The sequence below is a fragment of the Leptidea sinapis genome, chromosome 30 (assembly GCF_905404315.1).
Source record: "Leptidea sinapis chromosome 30, ilLepSina1.1, whole genome shotgun sequence".
Lineage (NCBI taxonomy): Eukaryota > Metazoa > Arthropoda > Insecta > Lepidoptera > Pieridae > Leptidea > Leptidea sinapis.
The window spans coordinates 10,854,143-10,870,838 of record NC_066294.1 but is presented as its reverse complement, the minus strand read 5'-3'; the positions used below and the strand labels follow the sequence as shown (position 1 = coordinate 10,870,838).

General features: G+C 35.3%; 1 protein-coding gene and 1 long non-coding RNA gene across 6 annotated transcripts in view; one reads left to right on the top strand and one right to left on the bottom strand.

The window, feature by feature from the left end:
- Nucleotides 1-16,696, bottom strand: part of LOC126973797 (uncharacterized) — a 106,503-nt gene that overhangs the window by 83,281 nt on the left and 6,526 nt on the right. The window contains exon 1 of one of the 5 annotated variants that reach the window (XM_050821121.1): nucleotides 823-956. The exons of 3 other annotated variants lie outside the window; for them this stretch is intronic. The gene's annotated coding sequence lies outside the window, so the exon portion shown is untranslated. Of the gene's footprint in view, nucleotides 1-822; nucleotides 957-16,696 lie in introns of those variants that run through there. One more of the 5 variants, XM_050821122.1, reaches the window with a different exon arrangement.
- On the top strand, nucleotides 4,885-10,937 carry LOC126973814 (uncharacterized). Its single transcript, XR_007731423.1, has 2 exons — nucleotides 4,885-5,993; nucleotides 10,815-10,937. It is a non-coding gene; the product is annotated as an uncharacterized LOC126973814 (long non-coding RNA).

Genomic DNA, 16,696 nt, shown 5'->3' with positions numbered 1-16,696 from the left:
TAGGAACGAGTCTTTATTTGCGTTCACTTTTTCTGAACTTGCACTTCGCCGGTCTGCCGCTGTTCCTCTTGTGGGCGGCGGTACCTTCAACGCGTCACACCGGACCGAACACTAAGTCTCTTCTATCTTCTTCTTCTTCGAACACTTCCACTTTTCACTACTTCTTCTTTTCTTCTTCTTCTTCTTTACAATTTCGAGTCAGAACTAGAACTGCCGTAGGCCACGCTTAGTACGGCTTATGTACCCCCGGATCTGTTCCATTTTAAAATGATTCTCCCATTCCACATTGCCGCCCTTCAAATCGAAACGTTATAGTTATTTTTGGCGCACATCTCTGAATGTGGCATTCAGATTTTTTTGTGCATTATACTTGGTTTATGAGGATTACGATATCATCTTTTGAAATAAGTCGGCAAATGACGGACATTCTTTTTACATCTCGTGAATAAATTGGTGGACGAAACTTATCACTTAGACATCTCAAGTCAATTTCCTAATATGCAAATATTGGGGTTGACTAGTAGATCTTGATAATAAAGTAGATCCTGCAGATAAAGCCACAACCTGAGAGTTGAACAAAGCATACAAGATTTTATGACGATACGTCACTCGAACGGTTAGCTCAGTTTGAAGAGCACTCGCACTCGGAACGCGAGGGGTCGTGGGTTCGAGTACCGCATCGTTCATTATATTTTGTTTTCAAATTTTATTTGTGTAAATGATATTATATTCCACAGTATTCGGTATTCTACACTATTAAAATTTTATAAACGGGTGAAATACATGAAAATGTATTATATTAGCCATTTAATTACTACTTACATTTTTATATTTTCAAACAACGTAATTCACCTTTCAATTTTTGAGACAACAAACACATGCAGGCCTTGCGTGCAACAGAATGAAAAGTTGACGAGTGTTTACGAGACTTATAGTGTCCAACATTGTTTGATAACAATACAAGCTTTATCTAATGGAGATTGTTTTGAAACAATAAATAAAAATTGTTGCGCAAAGAACAAACACTTTTATTAACATTGTTGTGGGTTGTATTTTCTATACTAACGATATTTTTATCTGACTTGTGTTGTCCCAATGCTGATATAGTTTCGACAATGCATGTCCCTTCAATCCAATTGCATGCAATTTACACATTACACTGCAATAACATTATTTTCCAGTGGGAGGCTCCTTTGCACAGAATGCCGGCTAGATTATGGGTACCTCAACGGCGCCTATATCTGCTGTGAAGCAGTATGTGTAAGCATTATTGTATTTCGGTCTGAAGGGCACCGTAGCTAGTGAAATTACTGTGCAAATGAGACTTAACATCTTATGTCTCTAGGTGACGAGCGCAATCGTAGTGCCGCTCAGAAATTTTGTTTTACTTAAGAATCCTGAGCGGCACTGCATTGATAGGCAGACGTATGAATTACAATCATCTGACCGTCTTTCTCATCTCCTCCCTAATTTTCATAAAATATACACGTGCATACCTTATGCATACAGAGGTAAAAACAGATAAAGCCGTCTGCTTATAAAGTTTGGTGATGTGCTAAAATTCTAACCAATATTTAAGTACTTTTTTAGTGTTATGCACAGTTAATTACTATAGGGAGAGATTATTTCACAACCATTCATTACTTTTCTTGTTGTTTCAAATTATATGGATAAGAAATTATCTTTTATTGAGCGATAAAAGAACAAAGGTAGTATCGGAAAATTTTACTTTGGCAAGTGATTGTTGTTTATATTCTGTTAACACAAATGATGATATACTTGTACTATGGTACTGACCGTTTGCTTTTCAGGCTATTAACCTCAATTTCTATAACGATCATTTTCTAATCTTTACACAACATTATATTCATATTAAGTTAAATATCAGTATGGTGAAACGCAGAGCAGCTCGAATTGTCAGAGACCCAATGCTCTGTGAGCGGCTGGATCACTTGGTTGGTTGCGTAGAGACGCCGCTTCATTGAGTGTCTTCTACCGCATTTATCACGGGGAGTGTTCCAAAGAGCTGTTTTTTCTGTGTATTCTGCCGCCAAATTCCATCTTTGCACAAAACGCCACAAATTAGGATATCATTCCCACCATCTGGATGTGTGGCGGTCCTCTTCAGTGCGGCTTGCAAGGAGTTTTCTTCCACATACTACAAAGTTGTGGAATGAGCTTCCTTGTGCAGTGTTTCCGTGACGATACGACATGGGTACCTTCCGGCGGGCAGCGCTCCTGTGATTGCTCTGGTGTTGTAAGAGAATGTAGGTGGCGGTGATCACTTAACACCAGGAGACCCGTACGCTCGATTGTCCTCCTTTTCATAATAAAACTTTTATTTTCTTAAATCTTGCAGATTTTATCTACTGAGGATTCAAGGCCACTTATGATGAGGAGTCTTCGCAGTTCTGGTTTACATTTCAAAATACTTAATAGGTATATGGTATTGTACCGATCGTATCCAGGGGTTTTTAGGCTATTTCAGTCTTTTGAAGATGAAATCCCAATTTTTTTGATTGCAATTAATTACAAAAATAGCAATTTTGTAATTTTTACAACTTCTAATAAGGTGCCAAATGCAAGCCTTGTATATTATTTAATTCAATTTGTTATTTTTGAATTGATAACCGTCACTTCTGGGATTTATTACACAAATTAAATTTGAAAACAAAAATACCCAATAGTGAGGGTTATCACTTTAAAACATAACGAATTGTTTAAATTTTGCAAGAGCGACATCTCAAGTCAATTTCGTAATATGCAATTATTGGGGTTGAGCTGGTTATCAACTGTAAAGTAGATCCTATAGATGAAGCCACAACCTGAACAAAGTATACAAGATTTTATGACGATACGTTACTCGAACGGTAAGCTCAGTTGGTTAGAGCACTGGCACGGAACGCCAAAGGTCGTGGGTTTGCGTCCCGCATCGTTCATCTATTTTGTTTTTTCACTTATAATTTTTTGATTCTATATTCAAGACACTATTGGCTTAACTATCATGTCTCGGACTATAGAATGCTTATAATTGTAAGTTGTGGTCTTCATAATCTTCTCCTCTACCAGTTCTATTTTGGTGAACCAAACGCTGTTTATTTATTTATTTGGGCAACTAACAAATTATACTCTTTACATGCTTAAACTGAAAATATAATAATAATATGGATAAGAGTTAATTCACTTATAAGCTACCACAGCATTCATAATTTTTACTACGTTTATAAGACAGTAATTTTATCAATTTAAAAACTAAAATCTATAAATATTGTAATATATAATTTAAAATAAAAATGAAATATGAAAACAAGATTTCTAAGTCACGCTTGTAAAATAATTTATTTATTTTTATATTCAGCAAGCGGAAAGAATAAATCTATGTTCTACGTTTTGGCCAGTGAGTTATATGACCTACAGAGCCTAGAAATAATTGCGTTTTGACCCAGATTAGTCCTAGATTGTGGTACTACTAACAACGAATAGGCATTTTTTCTTATTAATTTTGGAGGAACGTTTATTTTGAATTTTGATAGCAAGTAGCAAATTAGTAATTATTTATATAATAAATAAATTATATAATAAATTCAAGAGGAACTGAGATTTTTACAGTTACCCAAACTCTTGTCTGGTTTTTTGTTTCGGGTTCATACGCGTATATCCAGGATTCGTCACCTGATAAGATGTTGTATACAGCATTTGAGGATCCTGCGTGGAATCTTTCGAGAGTTCTGACGCACCAAGTAACGCGAGCCGCTTTTTGCTCTTCACAGAACAAATGCGGTATCCATTGGGAAAACAACTTTTTTACACCTAATTGTTCATGCAAGAATATTTGTATTTGACTCATGCCAATGTCTAAAAGTGCCTGAATTTCGTGGTATGTCACATGTCGATCTTCCTCAACCAGCTTACGCACAGCATCAAGGTTTTCTTTGGTGACTGCAGTTTTGGACGACCTTAACAGGGATCATCACTGAGCTAGACACGTCCACGTTGAAATTCAGCAAACCAGCGATAAATTGTGGTATTGGAAGGGGCTTCATCACCAAATGCAGAAATCATCCGGGCAACACACTGTTTTTGTGTTTAACTACTTCGAAAGTCATAATAAATCATCGTTCTAGAATTTTCTCGAGTCAATTCTATTTTCCCAACACGTTTGACACGACCTTGTGACAAGACCGAGAATCTTTTTTTAAATAAATAAATGGTATTCGATTTTTAAAACCAAGGAGTTTTCAACTAAAAAGATTTTAATATGACAGGAACTGTGGAAATATTCCATTCCCGATTATTGACTTTTAGTGCAGCCTATGTACACGTTCTTGGAGATTTGACTTCTATATTGTTTTTAGGGAAGTGTCATTGGAGATAAATATTTAGTTACTATTAAACAAGATTTTATAAAAACTATTATAATAATGTAACAAGGAGTTCTTATCCGCATATAAGAACTCATTGTTCTATGGTTGGCCGTAAAGATTTAAAATATAATATTAAAAAGATTGATGCGAATAAGAAGACAATTGAATAATGAGACAGATTAGAAATGAAGTAAAATAAGAACGGTAGGCCTTCGTATTAATTTGTAAGAAGTATTAAAAGTATTAGATTATTTGATTAAGAAACGATCCTGCGTGTAAAGGAGGACCCACATGCTACAATACCATACCACAATCTTGGTAACACATAAATTTTTTGAAAATGTTCATTTACATCTATTACTAAGATATTGTGAATCATTGGTATATATACATATTTTTGTGTACCAGTGGGAGGCTCTCTTGCCAGCAAGATCATGGCTACCACAATGGCACCAATTTCTGCCATGAAGCAGTTATGTGTAAGCATTACTGTGTTTTGGTCTGAAGGGCGCCGTAGCTAGTGAAATTACTGGGCAAATTACACTTGACATCTTATGTGTAGGTAGTAGTGTCTACTTCATTGATTATATTAGAAATGATGTCCAAAATAATTCTAAAGGAATTAATTTAAAAAACAAAAATGCCATTTTTTGTCTCAAGGTGACGAGCGCAGTTGGTGTGCCGCTCAGAATATTTGGTTTTTTCAATAACCTTGAGCGGCTCTGCATTGTTATGGGTAGGGCGTATTAATTACCATTAGCTGAACGTCTCGCTCCTCTCGTCCCATATTTTCATTTGAAAAAATATTAATATTTACACCGTAAAATTAACACAGTTATATTAGAAGCTGACAAAATATACCCATAATTATTGTGATGCAATTGGTTTGTAACATTAATGTTGCGATAAATTAAAATATTCAATAATCTTACTAAAGAAAAAATTGCCAGGAAATGGACTAAATTGTATTCATCATTTTGATTGCCATGACCAAGCCAAGGGTTTATATAGGTTTCATGTAAATGTAGAAAATAAAGTTAAAAATTATTTTAATATCAGTAAAATATCAATCAATCCTAATAATTAAGAAGAAGGAATTGATGAGTTTTATATTATCCCTTATTGTAGCTAAGCCATGTAAGTACACGTTTTCAGAAAGCATTGAATAATAAAATATTAACTGAATGTTATGACTGCCCTTTTTATCTGCCTATAGATAGGTAAAATGAGATAAGCCAACGGTTTATCGGTAAATGTATTTTGCAGAATCAGTCACTCATCGACAATGGAGCAATAGTTGCACAATTAATATTTGTTTTAGTAACGAAACACGGGACCTATCTTCTGATACTGTTCATGTTAAAGTGGTGAAGCGTAAAATATGGATATTAGGACCCCACCACCACCGTATTCAGAGCAACCGACCGATCAACATAGAATGATAATAGAGGAACCAAAACGTTTTCAGTCCACAATAACTTCAAATCCTACTGTGATTGTGATGCAAAGCTTGGGAACTCAACCCAGCACCTGTTTCTGTGCAACGTGTAACCAAAATGTTACAACAAGAATTGAAGCAGTGACGTCATGCAGAACACACACTTTTGCTGCATTTCTGTGTCTTTTTATGTAAGTTATAAATTAGCTAAATAAAATGCTTTTTAAAAGATAAAAACACGCGTAAGTATAGCTTAGTCTAAACATAAAATTTACCAGTGGGCTGGCTATAATTTCCTTTGCACAGGATGTCGGCTAGATTATGGGTACTACAACGACGCCTATTTCTACCATGAAGCAGTAATACGTAAACATAACTGTGTAAAGGTCTGAAGGGCGCCGTAGCTAGTGAAATTACTGGGCAAATGAGATTCAACATTGTATACCTCAAGGTAACGAGTGCAATTGTAGTGCCGCTCAGAATTTTTGGGTTTTTCAAGAATCCTGAGTGGCAGAGGCCGGACTGCGGTAAGTAAAAATGAAATTTAGTTTAGTATGAAACGTACAGTGATTTGACATATATTTGAAATAGTAGTATTTACAGTATCGCAAATGGCGACGAAGTATAATCCGGCTAAGTTTGAAAGCGAACAGATGCTTAAAACGTGGTAGATTTCGGCTATCTCCTTTTTTTACAAGATTATAGCCGTCATCTGTCGATCTAATAACAATAACCTCGATTAACTAATCTCGTATTCTTCGCGAGTACAATAAGATAAACGATACCAATTCAGAACTTGATATATTCAGAAGCGGGCTGCTCAAGTTTAAAAAAAGTGTTGATAAACGCTTAGCTGGTACTCAATTTGCATTAGTCAAATAAGTAGTTTTTTTTTCTTCTCCATTATTCCAATTAATAGGTTAAATTTATAATTTGTATTTTCCTTTCTTGTCTTTCTTTATTTGCTTTGTATGTATCTTAAGTTTGGTAGTAAATTTAATATTATTTCTTATTTTTGGTTTTACTGTAGCGATAGTATTAGTTCTATTTTTCAGAAGTACTTAGGGAGTCTTTTTTGTAATTTTTATATTCACCATAATTGTCCTATACTTTAGAACTACTAATTGTAACATAATATTAAGAAAATTGTATTGTATAATATGATGTGGTGTGCTTTAATTAATAAATAAATCTATCAATCACTGCACGTTTCATACAAAATGATAGTTTCGCTATTCATTTTTTGTTTGTCAAGGCTGTATGGCTTGGTTCCCTTGCCTGCTCTCTCGAGCGCAAAAAAAAAAAAAAAACAATCCTTGTATGTCATTTTTAACAAAAAAAACATTAAAATGAAAATTGATGAGAAAAATGAAACGAAAACAAATAAAGATCCAGTGCAAAAAGATTCTTTACCAAACAATACGTCTGTAAGATCGAGGCATGAGTTAGGAAGCCGACCCTCCAATATTTTCTGTGGTGTGTGCAAACGGCAAATCATCACAAGAGTGGAAGCTGTAATAGATGCCAGAACACATTTTTTTGCCTTCTTGTTATGCATTTTTTGGTAAGTTTGATTTTGTATGTGTGTAGTGTTCGTGTGTAGTTTGGTTCAAGCCAATATTATGATTAAAATATTGTTAGTGGCACTACGATTACTATGAGAAGTCTATATGTATGCTGAAGTCTTATTAAACTTCAGCATACATATTCTAGCATTCGGCTTACCATAAAAGATGAATAAATATTTTCTATTGGATGTTTATTTGCATGAATGACGCATCTACTGTACCATGGCCTACTATTATTGTTGATACAGTAATGGTCGGCCTCTGGTTTTTACGTATAAATTTACATTTCCTGTTTTGAGTATTTGTAGTTTGAGTATTATTGTTGCACCGCTTTACATATATTGTAACTGAAATGATTTGTGAGTGAGTGATTCTCACAATGAGTTTCTTGCCACATCTTTTTCTTATCTTCTTCTTAGCTCAACCCTCAAAGGCGGTGGATATAAATAGAAAAGTCATTTCCTTGACCTGCATGAATAAAGTGACATTGATTTGATTTTAAATAATAATATAATATGACAGTTCATACAATGTACGGCCTCACTTAATTTATATGGTAAAACAAAATTTGCCGGGTCAGCATTTGTATCTAATAATTAAGGTCGAGTCATACTGTTTTCTTAATTAAAGGATAGCGTGTATAGCTGTATTTTTACATAACGTTTTTACGTAAAAGTAACATTTTAATTATTATTTACACAACCAGATTAACTCCCTGAAAAACCTAATGAAAATTACATTGAAAATCATACGCAATTAATCCTATAAAAGTATTTTATTTAAATAAAAGATCCAGTTATTTTTAAATCTTTATCAGTGACTAATGTATACTTCCCGTTACTCTCTGATTAAATTTGTCGTTCTGTTCTATATTTACTTTGTCATATTGTCATAGAAAATATATAATAAATATTATAACATAAATATATTTTTTTAAATTAGCAATTGATCCATTTTCATCATCATTATCATTTCAACTGAAAGACGTCCACTGCTAGACAAAGGCCTCCCCCAAAGCCATGATGATCACTCCTGCGCTGTCCTTATTCAACCTACTCCGGTGATCTAGCAAATCGTCGGTCCATTTTGGGGCAACGTCTTACGTGGTCGCCATTCGAAGACTTTACTACCCCAATAGCCATCTGTCTGTCGAGCTATGTACTGTGCCCTCTGCCACTTTAGTTTTGCCACCATCTCGGCTAGGTCCCTGACTTTGGTTCTCCTACGAATCTCCTCATTTCTCATTCAATCTTGCAAGGAAACTCCAAGCATAGCCCTCTCTATTGCCCTCTGAGCAACAATGTGCTTTTTTTAATATCAGAGGGGGCAAACGGGCAAGAGGCTCACGAGATGGGGAGAGGTGAGGCAACCGCCCATAGACATCCGCAACAACAGGTGTCAAGAAATGCGTTGCCGGCCTTTACGGTGGGAGTATGCTCTTTTCTTGAAGGTCCCTATGTCGTATCTGTTCGGGAAAACCGCAGCAGGTAATTGATTCCACAAAGTGGCTGTGCGAGGCAAGATATTTCTTGCAAAACGCGCGGTTGTTGAATGCCAGACGTCAACGTGATGCGGGTGGTAATTTGCACGGAATCAACCCGAACAGGTCCTCTGAGCACTCCATGATAAATGCGCTAGAAGATGCCAAGACCCACTTCTGCGCAATGCCAAAGAATCAAGCCGATCGGAGTTGACTTGATCGTCGGTGATTCGAGCCGCTCTACGTTGTATGCGGTCAAATGGAAGAAACTGGTACTGGGGAATGTTCTTCTCAGGTCTCTGAGTAACACTATTTGCAATGGGTGGTAGTTTTTGACGTTCAATATAATTGATTTTTTAATTTGAATAAGGTATGTTGTTAGTATTTGTAGTCAGGTAAACATTCATATCTATTTGTGTAACTACATTAATCTTATCATACTGCTCAGATAACAAATTGTTGACATTATTTACGCATTACTTTACAACACAGTTTATTTATTTCATACTAATTTCATTATATTATTATTATATTCTAAGATACCAGCGTTTGATTCTGCGGGTACGTGTTATTTTGATTAAGGCTGGGGACCAAGCAAATGGCCAATGAATCGAGCGGTAGCTAGGTCACCTCTCTACACAAGATCGCCACAGTTTTAATTCTGAAATAAAAGCATTTTAATTTATTACAAACATAATACAATTTTCTTGACAAAACCAACAAAACTATGTCATGTTAAATAGTATTGGTGTACAGTTAATAAACTTTCGTACAATTTTTATCTAGATTGAATGATTAGCATTGCGCCAACTGTAAAAATTAGGGATACTTTGGTGATATTTTTGGCACTGTCTAAAATATAGAAATGTAAAAAAAAATCTTATCATATTCTATATAGTAGATAGATAAATATAATTTGTAAAAATATAAGCTTCGTGTAAACTGTCAAGAAATGGTTTTAATTATGCGCTATTTAAGCGATTTCTTGGGATAGGGACCTTAAACTAAATTAAAATGAAAGTTTAGGGAGTAAGCAGTATTAGCCATAGGTTTCCAATAAAAAATTTACCGCAAGTACCTGTATTTTAATTTAGTATAATTAATTTTCTGATATAAATTGCACCCACATGTTTTTTTAATAAATTGTACGTTATTTTAAAGGAAATAATGTAAAGGATTGAAAAAAAACGGTTGCCAACTCTCAGTCAGCCTCAACATTAAGGTTAGCAGGTGTCAACAGGTACATTTTTGTTAATAAATTGTAGTCATCCATTTTTTTATAATCTTAATACACATTGGAAGTCTTACATTTACTATTTACGATAAACCATAGTTACCTGTTGAAAATGGCCGCAAGTAGAGGTTGCCATGATTTAAAAAAAAATATCGCCAACTTATGATTAATACATTGCTTACTCTATAAACGTCCATTTAAAATTAGTTTAATCAATAAAACACGTACTCAAGATTCGAACAGTGGGAATTAAGGCAGAAACAATTTAAGTTGTTTTTCTTTTGTACCTTTTCTTCAATTCCAGATGTAAATAATAAATTCTCACAACAACATTCCTAATAGCTCGACCTTTAACAAGTTTATATTTGTTTTTAGTATTTTATTATAAATGTCACCCCGCAGCCGCAAGATGGCCACTGCTGGACAAAAGCCTCCCCCAAAGATATCCACGATAATCGGTCATGCGCTGTCCTCATCCAACGTATTCCGGCGATCTTGACCAGATCCAAGGTCCATCTTGTGGGGCGGCCTACCAATTCTGCGTCTTCCGGTACGTGGTCGCCATTCGAAGACGTTACTCCCAATGTCATGCATGCTCGCTTGTGACATGAGCGGAATCTCAGAGGCGTTGTCAGCCTTCTGGATTGGCGAAAGCCCTGTTTTTGAAAGTTACTCTGTGTTATCTAGCGCTGCATTGAAAACTTACAAATTAATATGTTTTTTTTTTCAGTTGCTGGCCTTGCGCCTGGATACCGTACTTCATTGATACGTGCAAGAAGATCGAACATTACTGTCCTTACTGTAACACATATTTAGGTTCTAGCGTGTAATAAACTTTAAATATTAACATTTACTTTATAATTATTGTTTCTATAGACTTTCTATAGAATCCATCACTATCTCTTAGATGATTTATACATACGAGCCTCTTGCTGCTAGACAACCGATGAAAAGAGGCCAGGTTTATTACTTAAGTGTGCGCGACAAGCAACTCTACACGCGCGATTTCTATGGAACTTTGTGTTAGTGTGCGTGCATTGCTCAAAATAGATGTTATCTATTCACCTCACTTTTTAAGACGTTTTTACATCTTTAAATAAAACACTTTTGAAAGGGTTAAAAAAGTGATTTGGAAAAGTTTTGAATCATCGGTTAACCTATTTTTATGAAAATAAGGGACGAGACGAGCAGGACGTTGAGTTGATGGTAATTGATACGCACTGCCCATTACAACAGCTGCGCTCGTTACCTTGAGACATAAGTTGTCAAATCTCATTTGCCCAGTAATTTCACTAGCTACGGCGCCCTTCAGACCGAGACACAGTAATGCTTACACATTACGGTAGAAATAGGAGCCATTGTAGTATCCATAATCTGGCCGACATCTTGTGCAAATAAGCCTCCCACTAGTAATAAAAAAAAATTAACTTTTTCGCAAAATCAAAATATGTAAACTAAGTTACAATTGCACGCGTTTAAATCCTTTAAAAAGTGTTTTATTTAAATGTGTAACACTCGCTTTACAGAAAATACTATGTTATGTTTTCACAGCTGTCATCTTTTTTTTTCTCATCTTCTTATAAGGCCCTTGTTCCAGTAGACACTAATGCAAGTAAGCAAGCAACCAGAAGTGTGTATTGTTCAAATTCAAATATTTTTATTCAAAATAGGATGTAAAATCAATTATTGAAAGTCAAAAACTACCCATTCCAAAAGGTATGGAAGAAGACCTAAGAAGAACGGGCGCGACACACTCAGCGGGCCTCAATTTTTTATATAAAACATGGCTTAAAGACAATAATACTACTATTGATTGCCACCACAGTGCCACATACAGCGTGGCTATTGAAACTGATCGCTGCCAATCGGTGTGTGTCTCGTGCTAGATTTTGGCGAGATAACACGTCCTGAGGATGCCTCGTGTAGAGGAAAAACACGTGTCGAATTGTTTTAAAAACAAATATTGGCGGAACAAATACTGTGACTAAGTGCCGTAGAGTGCATTATTTTTGTGATTTCTTTAGTCGCGTTTAGGTACTTAGCATGAGATTACGTCATGGATCATTTATCTTCAAAACAGTCTCTCCTTATATTTTTTCATCATTTTCATTGCCTGATGGTTGCGGATGTCTATGACTGTTTCCTTACCACTTCCAACCACATAAGCCCGTTGCCTCCTCTTATATTAAAAAAAAACTTATTAGGTACCATAACATTAATGTGACCAGTTACTAATTTTAATAAAGTATTTAATTGAAATGAAAATTTCTTTAATACCAGTAATACCAATCAAAACTTAACCTCAATATGTATTAGGTACTATTAAAGCTAAGGGTAAGTTAAAGGCTTAATATCGTTTTTGCTATATAAAATTTACATATAAATAATTAAAAATAATGGTGAAACAACATAAAATATTGTACACATGGACGAGTAAAAAAAGAAGGACTCCGCGCCGTGATATTCGCAAGTGAAGCACCTTTATGCTAGTGTGTGTGCGGTTACGGGGTATACCAGTTACACAATTTTTTCTCCCTTGAATAATCATATATGGACACAAATAATTTAAAAATAACAACGGCATTTTTAAAATATTTTATTGCGACGCAAACTGATCTGTCAGACGATGGCAAATCTCATAATGGCGGCTGATCGGCTTGTATTAGTGTAAGTGCGTGGGGCTATGTATTTACTCCTTTACCGGCTTGTTTTGGTACTTCACTGTTATGTAAAGTGACACGGAGTCCTTCTTTTTTACTCGTCCGTGATTGTACATTACTTAGTTGTATATTTGCTCCATTAATAAATTATTTTATATATTGAGTGTTTTATTTACATGCAATGAATTTTGGTTGTCATATATAAATAGACTTGTTCAAAAACGAAATTCTAAATGCTTTTGTATTTTTGTATGTTTTTTATGTGTTGAAACGTGTCGATCGCGATGGTGTAATAGGCGGAAACAAAGACTCTACGTTGATATTGATAATAATTATGTGGAAGAATGTATAATGTATTATTGTACATCTTTTATTATGACAATAAGGTACAAGACGAGCAGGACGTTCTGCTGATGGTAATTGATACGCCCTGCCCATTACAATGCAGGATTCTTGAAAAATACAACAATTCTGAGTGGCACTACAATTGCGCTCCACTCCTTGAGACATTTTTTATTTATTTATTTACTATATATTAGGAGATTCAACAGCTTTCATAACATTCCAAAACAATCTTAATAGTCATAGCTAGCCACTTACAGAATCCCACGTGTATATATATATAATTGGATAGTTACATATGTGTGCGATACACCAGCCTATAATCCAACATACCTACAGCCAATATTACATATAAACTAGATACACTATAATACAATTAACACAATATATGTGAACTTAATATGCATATAAATTACAACTCCTATAATATTACAATAAATTATCAACTAACTTGTATGACATTATCCAATACTACCTAATCAAAAAAATCCCTGTTCAGTAGCCGTCTCGCCGTTGCCACACTTGTGTTGAATAGATCAATGCTTATGTGCTTAGAGGTTTCATTGAACTTATTGCCTGCCATTACTAAAAATGCATTTTGCCTATAGTTTGTTCTCACTTGCTTTATATTTATTAGAGGATTAAACCTAATAGGTTTGGGTACATTCAGTTTTAGTTTTTGTAATAGTTCAGGACAGTCCACCCTATTGGAAGCTATTTGCAATAAATATGTAATGTCCGCGATATCCCGTCTCGCAGAGAGAGGAAGTATGTGCATGCGCTTGCATAAGTTGCGGTACTCTTCAGAACTATAGGGAATGCGCAAACGGAAACATAAGTATTTTATGAATTTCATCTGGATTTTTTCAATTCTATCAATATTGATATTATATCGCGGGTTCCAGACTTGTGATGCGTATTCCAATATACTGCGGACAAAAGAACAGTAAAGCAACTTATAAGTTTTGGCATGCTTAAACTCAGCAGAACTTCTTAAGACGAACCCTAATGACTCCGAAGCCTTTGACACAATGTTATCTATGTGATCATTAAATGATAGCCTATAATCATGTATTACACCTAGATCCTTTATAGTTAAACATTTATTTAAACACTGATTCTTCAGGTAGTAGTCCACAGATATTTGTTTTGGTTTCCTAGAAAAAGAAACAACAAAACATTTGTCTGGATTTAGGTCAAGTTTATTGATAAGACAGTAACTGTCTAGGCGTGCTAAGTCAGATTGAAGTTTTAATGCATCGTTGGCACTTCTAATGCATGTAAAAATCTTCATGTCATCAGCGAAGCAAAGCAAGCGAGAGAGAGTAAAGGAAACAGGACGCTATATGGTTGACAAAAATTACAAAAAGCAACGGACCAAGAAGAGATCCTTGGGGAACCCCACAAGGAACAAGAATCCAACTGGATGTGTAATTACTAATAACTACAGCTTACGCAGCCTTCGCTCAATGTACGACGAAAAGCAACGGTGCAAGTCTCCCCTTATTCCTACGTTGTACAACTTTGTTAATAGGATCGTATGGTCAATTTTATCAAAGGCTTTCGTGTAGTCCGTATAAATTACGTCTACTTGGCCCCCCGAGTCCATAGATTCCGAGATGAATTCATTTAGTAGCAGTAAATTGGACACAGTAGATCGACCACGCAGAAAGCCATGCTGGGTGTAATGAAATGAGTTCCTAAGAGCGGTATATACTTGATTATATATCACTCTTTCAAATATTTTCGCGATAATGCATAATTTCGAAATAGGTCGATAATTATGACATAAGATGTCAAGTCTCATTTGACCGACACACAATAATGTTTTCTGCTTCATGCCAGAAATAGGCGCCTTTGTGGTACCCATAATATAGCCGGCATCCTGTGCAAAAGACCCTCCTATCGGTAAATATCTGTTTACGAGAAGAAGGAAAGGATGGCCCTTGTAATTTGTAAACTGAACTCAAAGCATTTCAACCCCCCCAAAAATCACCATGTAAATAAATATATACACAGATCACAGATATAAAAATGCACAATGTTACATAGAGTTAATATAGAATAAAATTAGGAATTCTTTGCGTGATAGCTGATCTTTATGCATTTTGCCATTAAGGGCAAATCCTAAAGGCGATACTTAGTATTTATCTAGATTTACGCACTTAAATCTGACATTAACAACCTCGGAAGAGTAGTCATCGGTTCCGCATCTTTATCAATACTAAATCTGCAAAAAAACTCTACAAGGAAAATATCTATTGATCCGTAAATTACAAGGCTATGTTACTCTTACGTTTATCGAAGTGCTATAAATTGGTTTCCTACTTTATCCAAATAATTTGTGTTTTTTTAGTGTTAATTCCAACAATATTTGTCTTTAAACAATTCGACACGTGTTTCGCCTCTACACGAGGCATCCTCAGGACGTGTTGACTCGCCAAAATCTGACACGAGACTGGATTTCCGCAAAGTAACGCCTACTGCAATAAAGTTTCCTATTTTGTAAAAAAGTGTTAAATATTTTTTTATAGGAAATTAAAAAAAATATATTGGTCTCCGCTGCGCTCGAACTAGTTACCGCAGGCGTAGTCGCAAAGTACGGCAACTAATATTACGTGTGATGAACAATGTATGACGTTGACGTGCCTAATGTTCAGTTTAACTGTGCTAATAATTGAAACTAAAATGCCGGGTTGCGAAGTAAGACTTTGTAAAAATAAAACTACAAGAAATAAGAAAGACACATATACTAAGATCACACATCATCGGTAAGTATTTTGTATTTTATTAATTTCAATGTAAATGCCATTGAGTGTCAAGATGCCACGCACACAATCATCTAATAGTTGCCGTAATAAAAAGCTATTGTTCTTAGGTAGTGCGGTAACTAGACCAATCCTTTATCTAAGAATAAAACATTGATTTTAAAATTACATTTAAAAAAATACCAGACAAATGCGAACCTCAGAACGTTTACACTATAGACTTGCAATAAACTAGCAATAAGAATATCTCAAACGGAGAAACAGCGAGATAGAAAATGTAGCGAATCTAATAGTCCTGTTACCGATGTTGATTGACAAGTTATATAACAACCGCGCCTATTTCTGCCGTGAAGCAGTAAAGTGACTAATGTGTAAGCATTATTGTGTTTCGGTCTGAAGTGCGCCGTAGCTAGTGAAATTAGAGGGCAAATGAGACTTAACATCTTACGTCTCAAGGTGACGAGCGCAGTTGTAGTGCCGCTCAGAATTTTTGGAGTTTTTCAAGAATCCTGAGCGGCACTGCATTGTAATGGGCAGGGGGTATCAGTTACCATCAGCTGAACGTCCTGCTCATCTCGTCCTTTATTTTAAATTAAAAAAATAAATAAAAAGTCAACCACGCTTGGCATTAGCTCCTTATTATTTTAAATAGGGCTGTCAGGTCGACGCTACTCTAGTATATTGTTAGGCTGTGGTATATACATATAAATTTAAGAAAAAATCACACAATTGATGTTCCGATTAAATTAGGGTTTAACATTTAAGCAATCAACCACGAATTATTTCAAGCTCGCAGAGATTGTGATTACCATGGATGGAACCGCGCCATTCAACAAAACAAT